The following is a 17,665-nucleotide window of genomic DNA, read 5'->3' as shown; positions in this document are numbered from 1 at the left end:
TCTTTCATCCCTGAAAATTTGGAAAAAAGTTGCGAGGACCGTGGCGCCGAGCGCCATCGTCCCCGACATTTTTCCCGAAATTTCGGGAGCGAGATCTTACTGTATTTTCCTGCTAAAATCCAGAATTTTGGCTGATTTTATCAATTTTAACACCTTCAAAATAACAGTCAAAGTTGGTCTTGTGATTGCTTGGATTAAGGCTTCTAAACATTTAAAAATCATTGAAATTGAAATTTTGTGTCAAAATTGTGTTCTTACTGTCCTAAATCTGAAAAGTGTGTTATCATTCATTAAAAATTTCAGTGCTTTATTCAAATTCTTGCATTTTGGGACTTTTGAAATTAAGTGCTTAATTACAACAACTTTGATTTCCGCTTTCAAAATTGAATTTTGCGTGAAATTGAGTCAATTTTTAAATTTCAAAATTTACATTGCTCTGGATATTCCCTCTAAAATCACAAAATTCAAATTTTCAGTTTCCCTCTCTTTTTCAAAATTCAAATTTTTGCATTTTTCGACAATCTTGATAAGGTTCAATTTTGAGATTACAACTTTAATTTGGCCTATCTACATATCGTAAAATCACTCAATTTTTTCAAATTAGCTCTAAAATCATCATACCTTTCATCCCTGCAAATTTTGAAAAAAGTTGCAAGGACCGTGTTGCACTCCGGGCGCCACGGTCCCGGGCATTTTTTCTGAAATTTCGGGAGACTGTTGTGATTGCATTTAACAGCTTAAATCCAGAAGATTGGCTGATTTTACTGAAAATTGCTACCTCTAAATTCAAAATCTTCTCTCTCTTTTTAGTGCATGAGTTTTACAACAATAAGCCCTACTTACACTATTCCCGTTAGACGAAGCTGTAGAATTAAGTCTTTCCAAGGTTTAACTACTGAGGAGATGGAACCTAATTTGAATAGCCTTTTTAACGAGGACATGGGTAATTCCTCTAATCCTCCTAATGATGAAGAAGCTCTCCATGAGGTTTCTGAAGAACAACTTTCGAAATTGGATAACCAATTTGACGATTTTCGACAATGGATGTCTCAAGAATACCCTGATAGTCAAACTCTTCCTTTAATTGAGGGTCTAAAACGTATGCTTCAAAGTGATAAGAATGGAATTGATATTTTGCGTGGTATTTCACACATTGTGAATTCAAACGTGATGCCTATGAAGAGTTGTGCCGAAACTTTAGGTTATACACAACCTCCTACACAAGTCAATCATTCTATTCCTTTGATGACTTCTATTGCTAGCATACCTACCTTTACATCAAACATAATGGCTACTTCTACACAAGACATTCCTCCTGTGATTACTAGTCATGGGGGCAACCCTTCTTCTTCAATTAACCCTCTTCCTTCATTCAATCCGACTTCTTCATTCATTCCTTCAATGAGTGTCCCTATTATATCTCCACAAATGAACATGACGCAAGAGGGCAATTCATTTAACCATTCCATTCCTCCTTGTAGTATTCCTCTTGCCCACTCATCTCCTATGACTAATTATCATAGAGTCCCACCACCTTACTCTTTACCTTCTTTCAATAACATAACACCTCCATCTCAATCTAACACATCTAATATGAACTCTTCGACTGAAGCGACCATTAACAATCTTGCACAAACTGTCTCTTCTTTACAGCAACAAATTGCCTCTATGAATCAATCTAAGTTTAGTGTGCCCACATTTGATGTTGCGAGCCCACTTTCTCTTGACATTGTTTGAGCTATCCCTCCTAAACATGTTGAAATCCCGCATTTGGAACTTTATAATGGTAAAGGAGATCCTCTAACACATGTTAAGACTTTTCAAACAATATGTACCGATTTTGCTTATGACCAAAGGTTGCTTGCAAAACTGTTCACTATAACATTAAGAGACAAAGCCCTACAATGGTATTGCTCGTTGCCTTCTTATTCTATTACTTCTTTCGAACAACTTGCAAATGCTTTCATTCAACAATTTCAAAACAATATAAGTCCTAAGGTTACTTTGATTGATTTAATGCATTGTAAACAAGGTGTTAAAGAAAAAGTGACTGATTTCATTGGTAGATATAAGCATTTGTATGCTCAAATTTCTTTTCCAGTGCCTGACAATGATATTCAAAGAATCTTTATTTCTAATTTACAAAAAGATATTCGAGACAAACTTCTGTTTTCTGAGTTTACTTCTTTCCAACAGTTGTGTGCAACTCTTCACAATTATCAACTGACTGTGAGTCAAATGGAACAATCACATCCTATGGCTCCGAGTGATAAGGGTGATAGCAGTCAACAACCATTTGGGAAGTTTAAACCGAACAGAGATTCCATCAAATTCAATGAAAACATCATCAACAACAATGTGAATGCAGCATCAGGTGTGCCTCCTATTTCTAAATTTTTCAAGAAAGAAAGAAAGTATACTCCTTTGAATGAATCATTGCATAGTATTATGAATAAGTTATTGGAACAAAATGTGCTTACTCTTCCTCCTATAAGACAAATTGATCCTGCAAAGATTGCTTCACCTTATTTTGATAATAAATCTTTTTGTCAATTTCACCATCAGCCTGGGCATGATACTGAAAAATGTTTTTCTTTAAAGGGTAAAATTCAAGATTTGATTGATAACAATACTATCTCTGTTTCTGGAGTGAATGATAAAGGCAACACATCTGTAGCTCCTCCTAATCAAAATCTTCAGATTTTCACTGATCCATTACCTTCTCATACCTCTAATGCAATTGAGGCTAATGATTCCTCTCTCTCATCTGATGGTCTTGTGTCTATGACTCCGAATGTGATTAACTTTGTAGAGCAGCAAGAAATCCCTAAAGAACCTTCCATCACATTTGATTCTAGTGAAACCATTAGGGCACCTAATGGTCCTTTATACATAGTTGCAAAAGTTAAGAATACACCTTGCCGTGGAGTGCTTATTGATCCTTCGTGCATGGTTAATGTTATTACTGAAGAATTTCTTTTTACTTTGCAATTGAATCAAGTGATATATGACAAAACAGATGTGATTGTGAAATTATTTGATGCATTTTCTTCTCCTGCAATTGGTTCTATTACATTGCCTATTGAGGTCCATAACAAATCTCTTGATGTGAACTTTGCTATTATTCCATCTTCCGAACAATTTCGTGTGAAGCTTGGCTATCCTTGGCTATCTTCCATGAAAGCTATTGCTTCTCCTATTCATAAGTGTCTGAAATTTCCCCATAATGGTGAAGTTGTTACTGTCAATCATAGTCTCTTTAAACCAGCTGAAAGAACCTCTAGTGTTCCTATTGATTACTTTTGGCCTAAACAATTTCAATCTCTTCCTCCACGAAGTGATCATCTTTTCAAATCTTATCAAAAGTGGAAAACAGATATGATCCTATCTCTAAGTGAACCTAGAGCACCTAAACTTGATATTCCTATCATTCTTGAGAAGGAAGTTCTTCCTTTGAAAGATAAAACTAATGTCTTTCCTCAAGAAGATTCTCAACCCATCCCTATGGATGTGACTATGTCTATACCTAATAAACTTCCTAAGAGTAGACCTATACCTCCTCGTCATGATGGACTTGGTCTTCTCCCTAAACCAAAAATTCCTCCTTTATATGGAGCAGTTCCTCCTCCTTCTTTTTATAGAGAGAAGAGACCTTCTTCTTCTCCTATTGTCCAGCCTAAGAGACCACAACCTAAACACCCAAGTGCTAAGGATGAGAACATTCCTCCTCCTCAATTTTCTTCACTTCCTACTAAGACTAGACGAAATTGTTCTGCACGTGAACGCTGACGAAAGTGTCGTCTTAGAGCTCAAACTTTGAAGTCTCCAAAAACACCTTCAACAAGCATTATTCCATTTTCTCCTCAGCCGGACGTTGAGCCTAAATCTCCTAAACATAAGATGCATGATGGTCTTGATCCTGTGCGAGTTAAAGATCCTATTTTTATAAATCTTGATGATGATATAGATGAAAATGTTATTCATGATGAAAATATTACTTCTCTTGCTTCTGATAATGAATATGAACTTGTTGATATTGATAACCATTTATCTAATGAATTTTCTAAAGCACTTATCCTAGCTCCTAGACAAGAACAATGTGGCTCGGAACATGAACATAGCCCGTGTTTGGATCTTGTGATAGCTCCATCTGCTGTGTTGAATGTTCCTCCTCTAGCGTGTTCCCTGCCTTCCCGAAACATTGATCAGCAAGATCGGGGGGTAGATGACGTGCTAGACTAGTTACATTAGCATAGCAGATTCTCTCCTCCTCTCTTGTGTTACTTCTTCTATATGTTATTCTCATTCTTCTATTTGTTGTTCTTAGTGTTGTCTACTTGAGGACGATGCAAAGTATTGAGATCTCTCGATCTCTCTCATGTTGACTCAAAAGACACATGTGTTCCCTTCTTCTAGGTGACCTTCCTTGATTGGGGAATGAAGAACAATTATGCATACATACATATGATATATATACATGAATGATCATACAGCATACTGACCCCGAGGAAAGTGAAGTCACCTTGTGCTTTGTGTTTTGTGTCTATTATCCTTGGGCTTATCTCACACTTGGGGGCTAAATCCTTGCGATAACGTGCTCCTTTCCTTTCTCATTTCTTATGTGTATCACTACATTAAAACAATCACCCCCGGTGAGGCGTGTGCGATCGCTTTAACGTAGGGGGGCATACATCCCGTTCATATCTTTTCAAGATACTTGAAAATTTCTTGGCAAATTTAGCCTTGCCTTGAAAATTTTTGATATCTTTCTTGCATGACTCATAGTGAGGGAACCTTACTACTGACAGCCATGGTTCTTCCTCGCGATCTTCCCTTTTACTTTGTCAATCGAAGTCGTAAGATCCTTAGTCCACTGGGGGCTTGGTGTATCTTGCCTCCTTGACATGGTGAAAGTCTTTCAATATTATTTCCTTGTACTTTACCAGAAGTATGAGCATACATACTCCCGCTAAAGTGGGGGCTAAATGTAGCGTCCTAAAATTGCGACACTTGCAATTTCGACTGCATTTCGGTCTTCATGATGGCGACGCAACACGCAACCTGAATGGAGACCCTGAAACTTGCTCACGACACTGAAAACTGCATTTTTCAAGCACCTTGGCCTGAACCTACTTGCACCCTGTTGTCCCGGGAGGTGGGACCAGAGCGCCCAGCGCCCTGGTCCCTGGGTCCTATTTTGGGCCCGGTCTCCTAAGGGGTCTCGGGTCTTTTTGTTTGCAATTTGGAAATTAACTTTCCTGGTCGGCCTAAGGTCGGGAAAATCAATCTATCAGCCCTAAATGACAAGTATATAAACTACATTTTTCTCTCTCATTTGGAAATAACACATACATGATGGAAAAGGCGTGGAACCTATACTCAAGCATTCAAGCATTCAAGCATTCCTTCTAAGTCTCCATTCAAGGCTAAGTGTTGCATTCAAGACAAGGATTCAACCATTGAAGAGGAGATCACATACAACATACTACTACAACATACAACATACAACATCTAAACCTTCACACATGAGGATACAAACATCCTTAGAACAAGGTATTAGTACTTATTTTACAGTCATTTACATTTACAGCACTTGCTCATTTCTTGGTTAATTCCAAAACTGGGGTTTGACCTAAGGGCAAACCCCTAATCCCTAACCCCCCAATCGTCTTCGCTTTTCTGTGTGTAGGTTGCAGGTACGCGGCTGAAATTGAAGATCTGGAATCCTTGTGCAGAGACGAACAGATCCCCCTTCGTTTCGCGGATTTTTCGGAGGACCGTGGCACCGGGCGCCATCGTCCCGACAACTTTTGCTCAAATTTGCAGGACAGCGCCGTATCAACATTTTACTGCTAATTACAGGTCCGCAGCTTCATACTGTATTCCTATCTCAGTTTATAAGCGAATCTTTATCACTTTCTATGCATGCTTAGCTTAATTCTCCTATCAACATTCTTTACGAAAGAGGGTAGCCTTGTTGTCTTAACCCTTGAAACACATTTAGCATCCAATCTTGCATTGCGTGGGATTGGATCTTGTGGGTTTCAACCCCTCTTTTGAATGTAAAGTCTCTCCCCTAAGTGAAAACCATTGAATCCTAGCGAACCTCCCTTCTCTCTCCTCGGAGTTGGAAGAGGGGAGTGCAACTAGGGTTCGATCGCGATTTTCCGCTTTACAAATGGATATAAGCGCAGGGGTTTTGTCTAATTGTTCCACAAGGTTATACTTCTTTGAGATGGAGGTGGTGCCTTGTGGAGCTGCCTTGATGGTAACTTTGCCGCGACGCGTAACAACATTGCAATTTGAGTTGGGATTTTTGAAAGTTATGGTTGCAACTTGTTCACTGGCATCATACAGATGGTTTACAGTGTAATTATACGCAGCTTGCGTATAATCTATGGTATCAGGGCCTTGCCTGAAAGTGGAAGGACCCCTTTGATCTTGTGATGGAAGTGGATTTTTGAACATCAGATGATCATTATTTGTCGTTTTTGGGTGGTGTCCTTCAATTTCAATTTCTCCTCGATCAGTAAGATCTTGAATGAGATCTTTCAATCGGTGACAATTACTTGTCTTGTGCCCTCTTCCTTGATGGAATTCACAGTGTTCAGTATCTCTCCACCATGCCGGTTTGACCTGAGGCTCATAGTTTGATAGTTTAGGTAGAGTGACCAAATTTTGAGAGATGAGTTGTCGCAACACTGTTTCAATGGGTTCCCCTAAGGGAGTGTATGTTCGTTTCTGTTTTTGCTGACGAGATCTTGGTTCATCATGAGATGTGATGCGACTTTGATTGGAAGGAATGCTTGTGTTATTCTGAGGTGGAGGATTTTGTCCTGCAAACTGAACCACAAGTTGTGCGTTTTGGATAGTCCGGGCATCCACCACCTCATCATTGACGATATTCTTGTTTTTATTCCAAAAGTTTGGTTTATCGCTATTGAAGCGTGGGCGAGGACCATCTTTTGGTTCATTAAAGATTTTGATGAGTCCTTTCTTGATGAGTGCCCGTTCACATTTCAAACCCTTGGTGATCATATCATTAAAAGAGTCTGTGTCTTTGACATCTAGGTGAAATTCCATTTCTTCGTTTAAGTTGGAAATGAATATTTTCACTAGTTCTCGTTTAGGTAACTGAAGAGAACGTCTGCTAGACATTTGACGCCATCGTTGTAGGAATACTGAGAATTGTTCACCTGGTTTTTGTTTGGTGTTGCACAGATCAGCCATGGTGATGTCGCGTTCAATGTTATGAGAGTAATGAGCTAGGAACTTCTGGATGAGTTCCTCAAATGTTCTAATGCCACCTGGTAGTTGGGAAAACCATGATGTGGTTGTTCCTCCCAAAATTTGGGGAAAAAGGCGCATTAGGTATGTGTCTTCATATGCCACTTCAAGACAAGCGGAATGAAATTCGCGAACATGATCGCGGGGATCCCCCTTTCCTCTATATTTTTCAAATTTGGGTGTTTCGAATCCTCGGGGAAAGGGTGGCATATAAAGATTCCTATCAAAGGGATAGGGATAGATGTCATTGAGGGAGAATTGGTTAGTCTTGACACCACTATGAAGCTGTTGGGCGAGAGTCTCGACTTGTTGCCGCAACATCTCCATTTCATTTGGAGGAGGAGGTGGTGGGTTACCTCGAGGAATGTTATATCTAATGGGATCTCTACCTCTTTCCTCTTCATGGCGACTTTGTCTTTCTGATGCTTGTCTTAATTGGGCAAGATCAAAGTCAGAGGGGAGTTTTGCTCCTTCTCGGCCGAGTCTTAAGAAGTGAGCATCCGCATTGCTCCTGAGTATTTCGTCAAAAAGTTTGTTAAAGAGAGGGTTATGCTGAGCCCTTTCTATTGTTGCAGGAGTGGGAGTACTTGGGTTTTCGTCATCTGCATTTCCTCCAAGTGCTTCTTGGAATTCATGGAGATTTTCCTCTTCTTCTTCTTCCCTTTCTATTTCTCGTTGCCTGGATTGTGATCGGGTTTGGGCCATTTTGTTTATGAGTTTTTGTTGAAATTGAGTGAAAATGATGATGAGTTTGTGATGAAATGAGAAATTGATGATTAGTGAATTGTGTTGCACGTGGATCTCTAGCACTTTTAAGGTGGATGTAACCGAAATTCCTTCTTTGAATCGCTTGCTTGTTTTGATAAGATTTGATGTGATAAGGTGTAGAGAAATCTGAGATGTGTTACAGATTGGACTACCTAGCAATGAGAGGATTCACTCATGAACTAGTTTTAACTTGCATAGATGTGTTTCTTAGGATGAGCTTATCCTAGATGTAGAAACAATCTAAAAAGTGATGTGATGTGTTTGATTTCAAGCAATATCTAAAAGAGAACTTGGAACAATAACCTCTTAATGTTTTGAGAGCTGGGACGGACTGATGATGAAATGATGATGTATGAGCGAGATGATGGATGAAAATGTTTTCAACTTCAATAAAAACTTTGTGTTACAAATGGGACAAATTCTACCTCTTCCCTTTCAGGTGTTGGAGGTATTTCTCGAGCTGTGTTGTAGGTGATGCAGATGTTTGGGAAGAAGTTGGGATTAATCTTTCCTCGTTGGTTTTTGTGATAACTCAGAGCTCTATATTGCATAAAAGCTCTACGGTTCAATGATTCTGAATCAAATTCGTCTGTTTTGCCTTGAAGGTAGAGGCGCATACGATGTAGAAAGACTCTATGTGAGACAAAGATTTGTCGATTGATATAGAAGAATTTCCTCCTTTTGATCAAAGCCTTTGAGCTCAATGGTCTTCTTTTCAAGTGGATATTCTGATGACACTTCTTCTTTCGCAAGATGTGAAGAATGGTCATAAAGTTTTTGACTCTTTGTTTGCACTTTGTTTTTGATGTTTTTGGTTGTTTTGACAGATGTTTAGTTGGATGAATACTTTGTTTTTGGGATTGATTTTCTGATTTGATGTTTCTTTTGACAAGAAAACAAAGCAAGCACACAAACACAAGAATGTTGCCTCAAAGGCACAAATGAGTATGGGTCTAGATCAACCCAATCCTTGGACTTATATATGACCCTTCCTTTAGATATATTTTAAGGTGTATTTCCAAAGCCTGAAGTCGGCTCAATTTGTACTAGGTCTTTAAAACGAACACACTTCAAACACTTTTTATCCCTAAGGTCAAATGGCCAGTTGTGATAAATTTAGCCCACATCTTGATATTTCTTCGACTTTGGTACTACATACCTTATGAATCCCGCCGTGGCAGGTAAGGATGTGATATACTAAGTCTTGCACGAGCATAACAAATAGATGATCCCTATGATGGGGGAGTCACCACTTTTATCAAGTCACAAGTGACTTTTCAAAAAGCTATGTTTCTACTCAAGGAAATATGTATGGTGAGTATCTTGGGAGCAAAACCATCTAGGCTCTTGCACTAAATTATATCGCAAATATTCTCAATCAATAGAACGGGTGGGCTACTACTTAAAGGTGTTTAGTCATGTTCGATGTTTTTGGACATAAGTTCATTCTGCAGTGACTCACTTAAGAGCCTTGTAACTAGTGGTGGGGCCCATTTGTCCTTTCGGCCAGTTACATTGTAGGAACAGCTATACCCAAGGCTACAGCTTTCGCTCTCACCTTATTTCTATAGCGGCTCGAAGGATTTACCGCGCGAGGTCGTTCCCAAGAGTGATGTGTCTCTTGGCAGGCCTCTCTTAAAAAGATAAAATTTTGAGTGTTACTAACACTTTTCTCTTGCACCTAGGACCACGAGAGCCAAGGGAGAGGATAGTGTGTGTTAAGAGGTAGGACCACTCGACTGACTTTTGTGCACAAGCGTGCCAAACACGTAAAACACTTGTTCTTTTTAATCCATCATTTGCAAATGTGATCTAACTATTTGGAGATGTTGCTCCAACAGCCATGGTGTTCTTTTTAACTTCAAAATCAATGTGTTTTGTAATCTAGAATTCGAAAATCCTGGTCAACTGAATGAAAAACACATTTTTGCTTGAAGTAAAATTTGTTTGCAAAAATAAAAAACAAGTGGTTTGTTCTTTTTTATTTGCCCAAAATTGAAGTGTGGCTTGTGATTTTTAGTTTGATGCAAGAAAAGAAACTTTGTGTGTTGATTTTAAGCACCAAAAGACAATTTATCCTAACTAGAAAGCAATACAATTTTGTGTTTTTGTCAAGTTTTTAAGCACCAAAAGACAAGTTTGTGATTTTTAAGGTGTGTTTTTAACCTGCACAAAAAAAAATGTGTTAGTAAAATCGATGTTCAAGGGGGGCTTCCACAAGCCTAAGAATTTCCATTTTAGGGGTTACAAGGCGATTTGGATGACACTCTGTTGCAATAGCGCTAGTCTGTGTTTAAACAGAAGCGCTATTTCACACAGAAGCGCTGAAAGAAGGTGTGAGACAGAGAGGCAAAAGCGCTAGAAGTTTTCCAATAGCGCTATAAGAACTACCAAAGCGCTAAAACAGGTACAAAAGCGCTGAAACTTTTACAATAGCGCTATTTAAAGAACAATAGCGCTAAAAGAAAAAGTGTCAATAGCGCCAGAACGTGTTCAATAGCGCTAAAGCGCAACCTGTGTGACACTTTCAACAATCAAACATGTTAGTTACAAAAAAAATGAGATGTTTTTGGTGTTCGATTCACGTCAGGTTCACCAAATGATGCCCTCCTAAATGGCACAAGGTTAGCAAATGATAAACAACACCAAAGACACGAAACCGTTAGTGTTAGTCAATCAAAAACTAATCTAAAAAGGCACACCAAGAGAGACACTAAAAACATGCTAATGTATCTAACAAACGAAACAAATATTATAAGGCATCTCCAACTGCCTCTTAGCATGGCCTTAGCTCCTTCTCCCTTGTTCCTTTCCTCTCCAAGTTCCAAAATAGTGTAGCTCTCAGCAGCTTTTTGCGCTATGGATGCTTATGGAGGATTGAGATTGTAGTATTGAGCTTTGAATGTGAAATAAAAAGCTAATGCTATGCTATTGATGCTAAATTGATATATTTTAACCAAAATAACAAGATATTAGATGATTATGCTAAAATGCTCTCTAAAAATGTCTATAGCTTAAAAGCATGCAAGTTTTCAGGATCTGGAGTATGAAGAAATGGGCTCTATTTATAGGAAAAATGGAGCAATGGATGGTTGAGATTGAACAATCTCAACAAGGGTTAGGATTGAATGATTTCAAATCCATGTGAGGGCTTTCAACCTAATCTCAGGATGACAAGTGTCAATGTGAGATTGGTTGAGAGGAAAGAGAATAAGCATTAAATGCCTGATATGACCTTGGGATTTTAGAGTCAAGGTTGGTTGAATGAATAAAATCTTTATTCAAAGAATAAAGCTTTTATCCAATGGATAAACTCTTGTGCAAATGTGAAATGGATGGATATGGTCAAAACAATAAATGTTTGGGGGGACAAGTTTGAAATAACCATAAATGGTTATGTAAGAGCCATAAATGGTCATGTAAGAGCCATTAGTGGTCTTGGAAGACTTTGGGGGTTAATTTGTTGAACACACAAAGCATTAAATGTTTTTCAAAGACTTTGGAGTCTTTGAGAAGTGACTCCATTTTGCTTAGGAATGTGACAATAATTAGGAGATGGATTAGGCTTATCAGGAAGGGGTTAGAAGAATCTAGAAGGGGATTAGATTTTGCAAGTGGATTTGGTGGGTGAGGAAAATAGGATTTTATTAAAATAAAAATTCATTTATTCCAATAAATGTGTGCAAGTTGCATTTGTAGGAAAATGCAAGTGGGGGGGGATAATGATTTAAATAAATGTTTTATTTAATTTATTTAAAAGAGGAATAGGGGGATTTAATTAAATAAATAGATTTTATTTATTTAATTGATTTGTGAATTTGATTTAATGAATTAATTAAAATAAATTGAATAATTTATTTAATTAATAGAAGAATGTTTGGGGATGAATTAATTAAATATTAATTTAATTAATTGATGGCTAGTGGATTTTTAATCAAATAAATAGCGAATATTTATTTAATTAAGCTGGACAGATTTGTGTGACTACAAAATGAATCACAAACCTGTGTCATTTATTTTATTGCACAATATATATTCATCATTGAGCCTTATTATTCAACAATGAAGCTTAACACATCATGGTATAAGGAACCAATATGTAAAGATATCTCATTGAAGAAACAAACACGTAGCAGATAAGGAGTGAACCCCTCCATTCTGGGAAATACACAAGGGGTCAAGGTATGTGTGGCATTCAATAGTTGAATGCTCCTATAATAGACATCCACTAGAGCAATTTCCCTAGAACTTCATCGGTTCATACCACAAACAACAAACAAAGAAAAAGATAATGCCCATCATGGCTCCTCTAGTCACTTGTGGACATCCTTGAGTAGCATAGGAACATGATCTATCACCAAATGATAAAGATAAAGACTAACTCGGACAAATTTCAGCAGCTATACTGACCTTGTGCCTTCGTTTTCAGTTGCTTGATGTGATGGTTGATAATGTCTGATCTCAGAAAGTTGTGGACCCCATTTAAGACTAACTTGTCTGATTTCGAGTGTATCCTCTTTTGTTTAAGACAAGATAATGATCACTTGATATGGATATGATACAATTGACAAGACAGTTGATCAGTTGATTACAAATGTTTGACTGGATAGTCGTATCCTTTGTTAACTTTGTGTGAAACATTTGTTGGATATCTACTAGAGTATTTGTTTCTTGCGAGACATTTTATTGCAAGTTTTTTGATTGATTGATTTTCGATTTTTTAGTTCTTTTCCAAGAGCTTTTTCGATATTTTTGGATTATGTGGATCGATATTTGAATGTTTTTGATTGATTTTTTCAAGACATTTTGCAAATGTTTTTGGTATTTTTTCAGGATCGTATTTGAATTTTTTTGGTATTTTCACGACTCTTTATGAATGTTTTGGATTTTTTGAAGGATTTTCCAATGTTTTGGGATTTATGTTTTTCGCATATTTGAATGTTTTTGATTGATTTTTTCATGACTTTTTGCAGATGTTTTTGGTATCTTTCGAAGGACATTATATGATTTTTAGGATTTTTCAGTTATGCCCCTAGTGTGCAGACCTGTATGACATGATGATCTGCAGAATGCATGTGGAGACAATGAAATTTCGACATGACCTATGTTAATGCAATATGCATGATGAAGATGCATTTCTTATTCGAACAAGGATGAATGTGTTTGTTTGGCATTTTGTAATACACCAATTGAAATGGAGGTACAAAACATTTAGTATATAAGCGATCAATCGATCCTTAAGGTCTCTTGGAACATCCAAATTAACACACTTAGTGACTAGGATTTACAAATGGAGACACGGAAAAATTCCCCATTGGTTCTTGAAACTTTGATTTTCTTTTGCCCATGTGTGTGCAGATGAGTTAATTCCCACTCTTGTGTTCACTAAAGATCCTTAGCATCCTATATGACTAGCTACGTGGATTATCCTAACTTCAAAAGCATCCCGAATAGAGCCTCGCTACCAGCAAGCTTTTAGAGCTCCGACGAGGTTATAGACTTTAGTTTCTCAAATATTACTCCATTGCCAGTAGGTGTTCATAGCGTTGATGGAGTTACTCACATGTTCCCATAGTCAAGCCTTTTGTCGCACTCGTATGCATGATATTTCAATTATATATCGTTTTTCTTTTGCCTTGAGATGAATATTTGGCATAACACTTTTGCTCTTTTCTTTTTTTTCTTGCCTTGACTTGTAAGTAATGAAACCTGTATATGGTGAAAATGGATAACAATAACAACAATATTGAAAGGCTAAAATGAATCCAACCACAAAACCCTAGCCTAACAATCAACAAAGATCCACCATAACATATGAAGATTACCTAAGACAATGCAAATCAAATGAAATCACAAAGATTATACCATCACATGTCCAATAGGGTTTGGATCTCCATTCTTCCTATCTCCATTGATCTTGCTTGATATATATATGCTCTCAGATTTTTATATGCACAAGAGCTCAACAAAGAATGGAATGTGGTTGCAAGTAGGATCGTAGTGTAGCCAATTGATCAAGTAGTTAGGTCATTAGCATGAGTGATTAGGGTTTGATAATGAAGAAAGCATCTCCTTAAATAGAAGACACAATAAGAGATGGAGGGTTAAGATTGAGAGGTGTAAAAAGAGAGGTCGGCTAGGATTAGAGGGTAGGTATAAGAAATACCAAAATAATGAAAGAGGTAGGTAGTGTAGAAATTAAGAGATGAATGACATGTGTCATGGATAGAAAAGGCTAATGAATTAATTAAATAAATAAAGATTTATTTAATTAATAGAAGAAGTGGGATCAATTAAATAAATAAGATATTTATTTAATTTAGGAAAAGGATAATTTAAATAAATAAATGTATTTATTTAAATGAGAAATGAGGCTAGAAGAGGATAAATGAATTAATTAAATAAATAAAGATTTATTTAATTAATAGAAGAATTAGGCTTAGATAATTAAATAAATAAAATATTTATTTAATTAGACATGACAATTTTGGGTGTCTACATTTTGCCCCTCTTTGAGACAACGCGGCTTGTCGCGTTGTTTCAAAGAAGATAAGATGAACTGATACAGAGTTGCCCCAGAATGGGAATGATATGCCCCCTCGAGAGATTGGATGAAAATGTCTGAAAAGATTGCAGACAATCTCTCGATAAGAAAGACGGGATAGAATGGGTTGACCGAATAAAGTGACAAAGTCATAGGAAGAAGAATACTGACTCGGGAAATGAGGGCGAGGGCTAGGGTAGGCTATAAGATAGACCACGGGCAAAAGACATCCTCATTGTCATCCACACCCTTACGAGATCACATTGCAGAGCGAAAAAAGAGCAGCAGCAGTCAGCAGCGATGGCTTTGGTTCATAGATTTGACCGCGTTTGCCGATTCCAGCGACCAGCAGATGCAGGAGAGCCGGTAAGTACCCGAAAACCTCCTCGTACTTTCACCCATTTCAAGTTTTGTCATTAATGCATGCTAAGTAGCAATAAATGCGCTAGGAATAGGGTAGTTGAAATATGCAAAAACGCGCAACCGCGTCTGTGTCAGTGCCAGGCGCGTCTGTGTCGGACAGGCGCGTCTGTGTCGGGTCCATGCGCGTCTATGCTGGAACCGCGTTTGTGATGAATACGGACGCGTTTGTGAAATGTAGAGGCGTCTGTGCCCTGTAGGGGCGTTTATGTCATGTAGGGACGTCTGTGTTCCCTGGTCGCGTTTGTGCATGGTATAGGCACGTTTGTGTTCAGAAAGCGCGTCTGTGTTGCAGAAGCGCATTTGTGCAGTCTATAAGCGCGTTTATAAGCTTAAAGCGCGTTTGTGTGTCAAAATGCATAGGTTGAGTCCTTTTAGGTCAAATCGGCAGTTCTGTGATAAACATACGTTGTCGATTAGATAAGCTGCTGAGAGGATACACTCAAGCAGGTCCTCTAGGAAGACTAGGATAGATCAAGGCACTTTGTGACGAACAGGGAGCACCAAGATAGGCAGCACTTTGTGATGAACAGGGAGTGCGAATGTGAGTAACACTTTGTGATGAACAGGGAATGTCACACACGTAGTACTTTGTGATGAACAGGGAGCACTACTAGGATAGATAGCAACACTTTGTGATGAACAGTGAGTGTCACTAGGATAGGTAAGCGTATGCATTTAGGTAGCAAGTAGCATTTTGTGATAAACAGTGAATGCCACGATAACTGACATGATTGATTGGTTGACTGCAGGAGTATCTGCCTATGTTGGAGTCACGGGAGAGATTCCCGTCTACTCAGAGGTTGCGACCAGAGTTGTCGATTCAGGATATGATTTCTATTGAGGAGATGGGTCTCACACATGTGCTATATGTGCCTGAGTTTTGGGCAAACATGGGTTTGCTGACTGCACTGGCGGAGAGATGGCACTCCGAGACTTGCACGTTTCACTTGCTTATGGGTGAGATGACAGTGACGCTTGAGGACGTCTACAGGATTCTGCATATTCCGATCGATGGAGAGTTGATTCCATATGATCGAGATGGTGACAGGGAGGCACTGAGACGGGTATTCCAGGATCCCGGGTTGGAGATGCGAGCAGGTCACGTGGCATGGGATACCATGACCGCTACAGGTTTAGCTTTACCAGTTGTTATCGGAGGAGTCATCAGTGGGTACTTGTGTCCGGACAGAGCTACACGAGGATTGACAGTTGGCTGGGGAGGGGCATTGGAGACACTGATGACAGAGCACACCAGATATGCATGGGGCCCATGTGTCTTGGCCCATTTGTACTATGAGCTGCATCAGTTTGTCTATCACGGATCAGTGGGCTTGGGCTGCGGAGTGACTCTCCTACAGGTGTGGGCATATGAGCACGTGCCGAGCACACGACCTATCCACTTCAGAGGCAGAGGGCATGGACGGAGCTTTGTGCATTTGTACGATATGATTACATCACAGCCTCGGATTGGTCGACTGGAGCATTGGAGATGCGTCATAGATGACATTGATATGGTTATCTGGAGGCCGTACCTGGGGTGCGAGGAGTGGGATGACGATGCAGTGGAGCTACCCTATGCATTCAGGAGCAGGTATCTGATTGGGCAGACGCCCTATATTCTGGAGAGGCAGCTTGTTGACAGGGTATGCAGACAGTTCGACAGGATTCAGCGGATGCCACGAGGCTCGGGCATGTATGCCCGTACAGTCAGAGATTAGGTACAGTTCGGGCCGCTGTTATCATATGATCAGGCCGTGACACAGCTGGCAGAGATGATGCCATTACCATGGGACATGTGGCCGGAGGTAGAGGATGCAGGGATGGACGCAGAGTACTCTGCGTATTGGGCAGAGCATCCCTTTCCGAGGTTGACAGATCCGGGAGAGCTGCTGGAGGGAGAGGTGGGAGGGGATGATGATGATGATGGTGGAGGAGATGGAGGCAGGGGCCGACGGAGGTAGAGGGGAGTAGTGGGGGAGAGGCGAGTAGCACCTCGGAGGGAGGGAGGACAGGAGAGAGTAGCTCAGGTGGTGAGGGGTCGAGGTGGATTGCCCCTACAGGTACCAGCAGCACATGGTCCTAGAGCACAGGGACCTAGACAGGTGCAGGGACAGGGACAGGGACAGGTGCAGAGACAGGTACCTATTCAGGCAACTAGACAGGTAGAGGGGGAGGCACAAGTGCAGGCACCTGCAGAGGAGGAGCCACAGGCAGAGGCTGAGGGTGGTGATCCTAAGGAGGATGAGCTGCTAGGGCTGAGAGAGATCTGCCAGGGCCAGGCAGACGAGATTGCAGATTTGGAGCGGGAGAGGGATCGCCTCAGGATCAGGCTCAGGGACACAGAGCGGGAGAGAGACCAAGCCATCCAGAGATATACTGAGGCCGAGACAGCTCTGAGGGCAGGGAGGCGGGCAGCAGAGGATGCAGGGGCAGGCTACGCATATGTGCTGCGAGCCGGAGAGGAGATCGCCTACTGGAGGGATCTGTACTATGGTGTCGTGCCAGTGGATCAGTGGGCGAGGAGCTTCCATAGATCGTCGCGCACAGCGACGGCTATGGGAGGGAGTCGTAGGAGGCAGGCATCCAGCGGTGGGGTCATGGGTCCTCCACCACCACCAGACAGGCAGGGGGATCCTGGAGCGG

This window comes from Cryptomeria japonica, chromosome 2 (genome assembly GCF_030272615.1).
Source record: "Cryptomeria japonica chromosome 2, Sugi_1.0, whole genome shotgun sequence".
Lineage (NCBI taxonomy): Eukaryota > Viridiplantae > Streptophyta > Pinopsida > Cupressales > Cupressaceae > Cryptomeria > Cryptomeria japonica.
The sequence above is the reverse complement of the archived record's forward strand: the minus strand, read 5'-3'. Positions refer to the sequence as shown.